Source organism: Heliangelus exortis, chromosome 20 (genome assembly GCF_036169615.1).
Source record: "Heliangelus exortis chromosome 20, bHelExo1.hap1, whole genome shotgun sequence".
Taxonomy (NCBI): Eukaryota; Metazoa; Chordata; class Aves; order Apodiformes; family Trochilidae; genus Heliangelus; species Heliangelus exortis.
In genome coordinates, this window is record NC_092441.1 from 11,321,564 (window position 1) to 11,329,114 (window position 7,551).

The 7,551-nt window shown below is 52.0% G+C and overlaps 1 long non-coding RNA gene across 1 annotated transcript; it reads left to right on the plus strand.

Moving 5' to 3' along the window:
• Positions 1–4,200: 4,200 nt before the first annotated feature.
• On the plus strand, positions 4,201–5,492 carry LOC139805668 (uncharacterized). The gene is made up of 4 exons (XR_011729952.1): positions 4,201–4,288; positions 4,597–4,659; positions 5,050–5,227; positions 5,379–5,492. It is a non-coding gene; the product is annotated as an uncharacterized lncRNA (long non-coding RNA).
• Positions 5,493–7,551: the final 2,059 nt, after the last annotated feature.

The following is a 7,551-nucleotide window of genomic DNA, read 5'->3' on the forward strand; positions in this document are numbered from 1 at the left end:
TTAGGGAAAACCTCCATAGTGTTCTTACATGAAGCCTTTTCATTCTCCAGCCTTGGGGAGCCAGGTTTGTGGCTGGAGCAACCTGCCCTGTCCAAGGTGCTGCTGCCCTGGCCCAGAGCTCAGGCATTAAATTCAGTGTGTACACCTATATATTATTATCAATATGGAAGTGCAGTTGTAATCGAGCTTTTCAAATTCCTTGCAGTCTATGAGCCTCCTTTCAAAATGGGGTTTTGATTTGGGTCCTTTCTAGTGGCACCTTCTCCAGGAGTCTCTGATCTTACAGAGGAAACACTGTCAGGAAAACCCCCAGTTGTGTTTCAGTTTGCTCTTTTTCATCACCTAACTTATTTTATCCTGCCCTTGTCTTTGGTACAAGGCTTTCTCAAGAGGTATGTACTGAGCTGGGGGTCTGGACAGGCAGCGAATCCCAGCGTGCAACTGGAGGGGCCAGGAACTTAATGTTTTTGGCTTTTTTTTGTTTGTTCATTTTTGTTTTTTTTATAAGAAAGACAAGGTTTTCCTGCAAGTTTTCCAAGGATTTCAGGAACTAGAATGTTTTAAAAAAATCTCTCTACATCCAACACTAGAAAATTGTGGGAGCTGGTGGCACAAATTCCTGTTGTAATCCTGATAAGGCACTGACAGATCTGGTTTTAAAAGTCTTTGATTTCCATCTCTGCGGATTCATTATCTCTGCCCAGTGAATACACTAAATACACAGACTTTGACATTTATTTTCCATGTATTTGATACACTGAAATCTCACTTGGAGTGCTATTTAAATGATGGATTTCGAGTTATACAGCACTAGGGAAATTCAGGGCTGTGGCCAGGACTCTTGTGGTTTATAACTGCAGACATCTCCTCTAGATACTCTTCCCCTAAAATGAGACCTCAGCACACTCTCTTTAATGCATTCAAACCATGGAAATGGTTGCAGACAAACCACATAAATGTTCACCCTGAGCTGCTTCTATTGCCTTGTGGAAATAAAACACAGAATGTGGGTGCTGCTTCCCAGCTCTGGTGGCTTCTTATGCATGAGGGTGATTTGCTGTGGTGAGGCTCTTCCTGCAGTCACTGCCTCCTCCAGGGTTGCTTTATTCTCACCAAACCAAACATTGAAGTTAGTCACTTTATATACCTTGTGGATCATGCAATCTCCATACAAAGAGAATGTTACATTTTTCCTCTATTGACTCTTCTGTGCTGAGAGCTCCAGGATAGGAGTGAACCTCCTGGAACTGCAAGAGACATGAATCTCAGTAATTACATAAACCAATTTTCTCAGGGTACCCTTTGAGAGGTTTCTCACTGTCATCAGTGACAAGTACAAATCTGTGAGATCTCTCCCTCAGACTGCTGCCTTTCAAAACCTTCCACACTTTCCCTCCAGACTGTTGCCTGGGTCTTACTGATGAGCTGACACTTATTAAACACTGACTTCTGTAACGTACAGCTGGCAAAATTTGCCCTTAAGCTCTGCCTGGGAACTCACTGGGATTTTGGGTGCTGGTTGCATGAGCTAGATTTTATTAAAGGTAGATTTTGTTTCCCCAAAAACCTGATAATTGCCTTCCATTTAGGCTTTCTAGATGAGACAGTTGCAAGGAGTGTAATTACTGTGGTATGGCTGTGATGGAGGCTGGGTGCCATTTTTTGGCATATAGTTGTGAAATTAAATGTTGCATGTTCTGCTGTTTTTTGTGACCTTTGTGGCCACAAATACTTGAGCTAATGCATTTGCTGGAAAGACTGCCTTTGGGGAAAGCTACTGGGAGCGATTATTTGCAGGAAGCAAATGTGTCAGTTTGCAAGACTGAAGGTCTTCATCAGAAATCTGGGTCTCTAAGTGTATTTCTTCCAGTTGGGGACCAGTAACAACCCCATCTGACACTGGTGTCCTATGCAAACTGAGTGAAAAAAATCTTCATACTTTGAAGAAATAACCTGCTAGAAATGAATCCACTAAAAAAGGACACTGGGTTGGGTTTTTTGTTTTTGTTTTTTTTGTAACTCATGAAAGAAAAATGAGGAAAATACATGGAAGAAATTATTGTCTTTACCCTGGGATGGCCTGTGGCCACCTTGCTCTTACTGATTGTAGTTACTTTACACTACTTTGACACCCATGTACCTCTTTTGGATGCAAAAAAGCCATGGCATAGTATGGACAGTTGGGTTCAGGATCACTGGATCATGACAGATGCTTTGGGAATTTTTGGAAGAAAACGGACATGTGAGCAATCCTGACTATTTAGCTTTAGCCAGAGTGAGCTAAGGGCCTTGAGGCCCAGCTGCAAGGTTATTAAAAGATCAGCTATGTGCAAAAAGATAAGGGAGTTGACAGCAGAAAAGAAGAATAATAGGATGGGAAAGCATCTCACAGACAGCAAGTAAACAGTTGTATTTAACCAGTTCTGAGCCCCTGAGAAGAAGAAAGTTACGGCAGATAAAAAGTTGTAAACAGGATGCCTGTGATCAGCAAAGCAGGACAAGGATGATAAGCAGCACCCTATCGCAACGCAACAACAGGTGCATGGACAGCAACACGCAGCCAATCAACACGAGCCACGAAGATGCCAAGACCATATAAATGTAATGCTTTGCTTAATAAAATTGAGCTTTGTTGCTAACTCATAATGAGTTGTCTCTTTGCTCCGCAAGCCCGCCTTCACACTCCTCCACTGCTCCACCCTCACAGAAATTCTCTGTTTCCTCCAGGCAAGAGATGCAGGGCAGATCTCTGCTGGACAGGATCCTGAGGTGCCTGAAGGATCCATCCACAGATGTCAGGATGGAGGCCTTGGTCTTCTTCCAGACCATGATGGGTCAGCTGAAGAGGAAAGAGGCCAGCCCCATCGCTCTGCTGCTGGCACAGAAGCTCCCGCCCCTCTTTGGTGATGTAAGGCTGCTGTGGGACCTGACCCTGCAGAGGGGCAAGGGAAAAGGACAGCTGCCCTCCAGCCCAGCCCCACGGGCAGCACTTGGGCAGGGCTGCTGCCCTCCTCACGGCCCTGGGCTCTGCTGGGAGGGCTGCTGGGCTCTGCACCCAGCATGGCTTCTCCTTGGCCTCGGCCTCTAGATAGGTGCCCCGAGCCCAGCAACCCCAGAGCATCTCCCCTCACACTGACCACGTTAATGCTTTTGGTCGCCGTGGGTGGCGAGAGGCTGTTGCTGCAGTCACACTGTCTTCTTTCCTCCCAGAAGTCCAGCCAGGTGCAAGAGCTCTCCCTCAGCCTCTTCGGGGACACGATGAAGGCTGTGGTGAGCAGAGACAAGACAGACATGAAGGAGGTGATACGTGGGGTCGTGGTCTCGCTCTTCCTGCACATGAATGCTGAGAGCAGGAGTGTGGCTGAGGTAGAGAGTTGAAAGCTGAGCACCTGCTTTGCCCTTCTTTCCCTTTGCCCCAGCCCTGGCAGCAGCGGCTCAGCAGCTCTTGCCCATTTCTCTTGTGCTGGCTGTGAGAGTGCCATAGCTGAGGTGGTGGCTGCCCTGTGTCCCTGCCTCGGGCATTGAAGCCCGGGCATTCAGGCTCTGTCCCCAGCTGCCTCTTCCCAGAAGTAGCTGGGGACAGCTGGCAGCCTTGCCGAGAGGAGGGGGACGACAGGTCTCCTGCTCTGAGAGCTCCTGCTGCTGTTTTGCGGGCCTCTGGCAAAGCCCTCCTCATCTGTGCCAAGTTCCTGGGCTGGAGGAAGCTCAAGAGGGTGATCAAGAAGAAGAAGACCTGGCTGATTGGAGAGACTTTGGTGAGGACAAGCCCCAGGTGCCAGGGCCGGGGCTGGGCAGGGGATGGATGCTCCATGTGCCCAGGGTGTGGATGTGCAGCTGTTCCTGGCTGTCCCTGATCCAGAGCAGAATGCACAGCTTGGAGCTCAGTCCCCCTTCCCCTTTCCCTAAGGCACAGCCAGGGCTGCTTCTGCAGGCCCCTCTTCCCCCCAGCCCCTGGGTGCTGCAGGAGCCCCCAGCCCACCTGGGCCCTGGCAGCAGCACGGAGGGGGTCACAGTACCCCCAGGCCCCCTCTGCCTGTGGCTCTGGCTGCACCTCAGCCCCCCGGGGCTCCTGGCTGGCAGAAAGGAATGGCCTGGGGGGGAAGGGGTGGGATGGGCAGAGGGACTGCTCTGGCAGACGGGGAATGGTCTGTGCCAGCCCCATGACGTGACCTCAGGCACTCTCCAGATGAAGCAGACAGGAGCAGCGTGGAAGACTACGTGTGCTTCAGCCTGCACTACCTGTGGGACTCTCAGGCCGGCGTGAGAATGGAGGCCATCAGGTTCATAGGTGAGCCACAGCCCCTGGGGACCCTCTTCTGGCAGCCCAGCCCCAGCTCCTGGCGCTGCCCTGGCACCAGGAGCAGCCCTGTGGCTGTCCTGGGCAGGGCCCTGGCCTCCCGCTGCCCCCCCTGCCCTGCCCTGCCCAGGCCTCGGTAGCCTTGGTGGCCACCTGGCTCAGTGTCAGCAGCGCCCTCGGGGACTTGCCCGGGGCCATCCCCGCAGAGCACTGGACAGGAGGGCGTGCGGCCGAGCTGGCCGGGCCGGGGGCTGTGCTGCCGCAGGGCTGGGGAGGTCTGACGGGAGCTCTGTGCACAGGGACTGCTGCGCGGCACCTGGGGTGGAATCAATCCAAGTGGACGCTGGAGGTTGTGTGGGATGGTGAGTAGGGTCAGAGGGGTGCTGGTGGGGCAGGGGAGAGAGCCTGGGCAGGGTGCTGCCATTCCTGGCTCCGCTGCTGCAGGGAAAGGAGGGAGGGAGAAGCTGTGACTGTCCCATCCCTGGAAGTGTCCATGGCCAGGCTGGCAGTGGCTTGGAGCTCCCCAGCCAAGTGGGAGGTGTCCCTGCCCGAGGTGGGGGATTGGGAATAGGCGATCCTTAAGAAGGTCCCTTCCAGCCCAACCCAGTCTGGGAGCCTGGGATTCCTGAGCAGCAGCTTCCAGCTGCTCCCTTGGTCCCAGCTGCTCCTCCTAGTCAGGTAAAGAGAGGGATGGGCTTGCACAGAAGGGTCTGTGCAGACAGCAGGGTTTCACCACTTTCTTTCTGTTGCAGCCCTCAATAGCTTGGATTATGACCCTGATCCCTCAGTCAGGTCCTTAGCAGGTCAGACCTTGCACATCCTGCAGAGCGTGAGGGAGCTGGAGAGATCAAGATGGTCCTTCTGAGGCCTGTGCTTCTGCTGATGATGAGATGGGTCAAGGACAATCTTGCTGCCCCCGTCTTCCTGACGGTACTTTCACCACCGCCCCGTCACGGCTGCTGTTCCCCAGACCCTCACGTGCACCCCTGGGCTGTGCCCGACTGTCTCTGTCCAAACGAGTGCCCCCAGAACTCTCCTGTGCCCTGGCTCTCCCAGTTAAACCTCCCTAATGTCATCCCAGCAGGAGGAAGTGGCTGCACTGGAGCGAAGGTCCTGGTGGGAAGATGGCCTTGAGAAATTGTCCCTGACCTAAGGGCTCCTGGTGCAGGTGGCAGCGTGGGAATCAAGATGGAAGAAGCAGCCCAATGCCATGATGCCCTTTGCACAGGCAGCACCCAGAGCCTGCAGAGCACGCAGCATTTGTCCTGGCCTCTCCTGCTACCTGCACATCAGCTGAGCCCTGTGAGTGCCCTGGCCCCAGCTTGTTGGACAGCCAGGTTTTACCCTTCTTTAGGGTGGTGATGCCAGGAGGCAGAGGGCAGAAGGAAGTCAGGGTTTACCTCAGCAAAAAGCTCTTTTAAACCCGAGCACTGCTTTGTCTTCAGGGCTTTGTTTGGAAAGCTGCAGGAACAAGGCAGAGTGTAAAATGGAGGGTGTTTCACCTGAAATGATGAGCCTGGTCACCAAGCACAGCTACACCAGGGCAGTCCTGGTCACAGCTGAGGATGATGATGAACGTTTTGCTTCTCACAGCAGTCCTGCTCAGTGTCATGGGCATCATCAGCTGGTGCTGAGTTCTTCCAGCCCGCCTACAGGTGAGGAATTGCATCAGCATCCGGAGACTCCCAACTGATTCCAGCTCTCCCAAGCTCTGAGAAGTTGCTGCTGCATTCCTCTTCTGTCACTTCCAGGAGGTCACCAGGGTGTCTGCAGAGTTTTTGAACTCTCCCACAGGGACCTAGAGCAGCTGGATTCACACACCCAAACAAGATGCCCTGTTTGAGGCTGTTTGGCAATGGATTCATCACCAGTGGCCCAAGAGGCTACAGGAGGTTCCAGCTGTGCTGGGCAGGGTCAGCATCACCAGGTGGGCCCAGGTGGCTTGGGACAGCTGGGCAGGGCAGAGCAGAGCCAGAGCTGCTTTCCTTGTCTCATCAGAGCAGCAGGAGGTGCAGCCTCCTGGCCTCTGGGACTGCAGCCTCTGGCCTCTGTCTCCCAACAGGTCAAAAAGGTCCCCAAATAAAATGTGGTGTTTGGAAAGTACAGCATGTGGTGAAATCTGTTGGATGGGACCTGGGCTCTGATCCTGGGACCGATGGGTGATCCTGGGCTCAACGCATCACAGAATCCTAGTCCAGGCTCCATTTTCTCACCACTCCTGTGATTGTAGAGGCAGAACACTGTGTATCCCTGCTGTGTCACAGTCAGGCTGCTCAGCGGCAGCTTCCCTCAGAGACTTTTGGGAAAAAATAAAGCTGTCTGTGGTTTGATGATTCTCCTGTAGACTGAGTCTGAGCAGTGCTGTGGAGCTCCAGCTTTGTGTGCAGTTCTGGGTGGTGTCCTGCAGAGGAAGAAGAGTGTAATGTATGTTGATGAATTTGTATTCCTAACCAGTAAAATTCAGGAAAAGAATTGAACTGAGTAAGAAGTGAACGTGGGGCTAAGCAAAGCAGTTGAGACATGGAATTTTTCCACTGAAACAGTGTGAACAAAACAAGGCCCTAACAAGGCTAACTTCTGTCTTGGAGATAATTAAAAGTGTAGGTCCTGTTCTTAAAACAAGGCCCTGCCAAGGCTAACGGGGCACTGAAGGAATGCGAACATCTGCACAAGAAGAACAAAAAGATGTCACAACCAGCAGATAAGGGGAAAGTTATGGCTAGGGTCTGATATCACCTTGTAGCAATATAATGAAGTCAGCGAAATCAAGAAAGGTAAAAAGTTCAACCCTGAGGAAGACTTCTTACTTCATCCAAAGACCCCCTGACGACCCCCGGATATCTCCCCAAAACCAGACTCTGCCCGGGCTCCACCTATCATGAATATTATAATGGCATGATGTAATTCTATGAATATATGTATGTAAACCCACCTCCTTTTGAGTATGCATAGAATTGTAATCAATAAAAGGTAATTCCAGAGCTTTAAGTGCGTGTGTGTGAGTGGAGCGGAGACTGCCCACGCACCCAGCGCTGTTTTGCTTATTGCAATTTTATTAATTAAATTAAACCATTAACAGAATATTGAGTCTGGGTCATTTATAACAATAGGAACTGTGGGTGCTCAGCTTCTCTCTGTGCAGCCCCTGAGCACACAGTGTCCTGGCTGAGTCCCCTCTCTGTCAGAGCCCCACAGCAGCCCCGGCCATGAGCAGCCGGGCCGTGCACTCAGGCTGACGCCCTGCAGCTGGGCAG